At 57.0% G+C, this 881-nt stretch overlaps 2 non-coding genes across 2 annotated transcripts; both read left to right on the top strand.

Annotated features, from left to right (window-relative positions):
- Positions 1-56: 56 nt before the first annotated feature.
- On the top strand, positions 57-167 carry Tc00.1047053461411.10. Its single transcript, XR_008254666.1, has one exon. It is a non-coding gene; the product is annotated as a 5S ribosomal RNA (M5) (ribosomal RNA).
- Positions 168-502: 335 nt separating this feature from the next.
- Positions 503-612, top strand: Tc00.1047053461411.20. The gene has a single exon (XR_008254667.1). It is a non-coding gene; the product is annotated as a 5S ribosomal RNA (M5) (ribosomal RNA).
- Positions 613-881: the final 269 nt, after the last annotated feature.

The following is an 881-nucleotide window of genomic DNA, read 5'->3' on the forward strand; positions in this document are numbered from 1 at the left end:
AAGCGACTGGCGGCGCGCGGTGGCGGAAAGAAAAAAAAAAAGTGGGAAGGGTACGGCACCCCGGGTTTCCAGCGCCATCACTGATCGCCGTACTAACGAGGCCTGTGGCCGCTTAACTTCACAAATCGGACGGGATGTGGTGCACTCGGCCAAGTATGGTCGTACCCGGCGACGCGCCACGCGATGTGCAACCGCCGACGCCACGGGAGATGATGAAAACAGGGGGAAAAAATTTAGGAAAAACGGCAAGAAGAAATTTTTAAAAGGAAAAAAAAAACACATGGAAAATGAGGCTCCGCAGGCCCCTTTCCGGATTTTGCCACGAAGCCTCCGGACGCTTCGCTTCCCCACATGTGGCGCGGGAACTGCGTCAGCAATTTTTCTTTTTTGCTGCGGCGCCCGCGCGCTCGAAAAGCCCACCCACCGCCCGCCTCGGCTCGGTGAAAAAGCGACTGGCGGCGCGCGGTGGCGGAAAGAAAAAAAAAAAGTGGGAAGGGTACGGCACCCCGGGTTCCAGCGCCATCACTGATCGCCGTACTAACGAGGCCTGTGGCCGCTTAACTTCACAAATCGGACGGGATGTGGTGCACTCGGCCAAGTATGGTCGTACCCGGCGACGCGCCACGCGATGTGCAACCGCCGACGCCACGGGAGATGATGAAAACAGGGGGAAAAAATTTAGGAAAAACGGCAAGAAGAAATTTTTAAAAGGAAAAAAAAAACACATGGAAAATGAGGCTCCGCGGGCCCCTTTCCGGATTTTGCCACGAAGCCTCCGGACGCTTCGCTTCCCCACATGTGGCGCGGGAACTGCGTCAGCAATTTTTCTTTTTTGCTGCGGCGCCCGCGCGCTCGAAAAGCCCACCCACCGCCCGCCTCGC

Source organism: Trypanosoma cruzi (assembly GCF_000209065.1).
Source record: "Trypanosoma cruzi strain CL Brener chromosome Unknown tcruzi_1047053461411, whole genome shotgun sequence".
NCBI lineage: Eukaryota > Euglenozoa > Kinetoplastea > Trypanosomatida > Trypanosomatidae > Trypanosoma > Trypanosoma cruzi.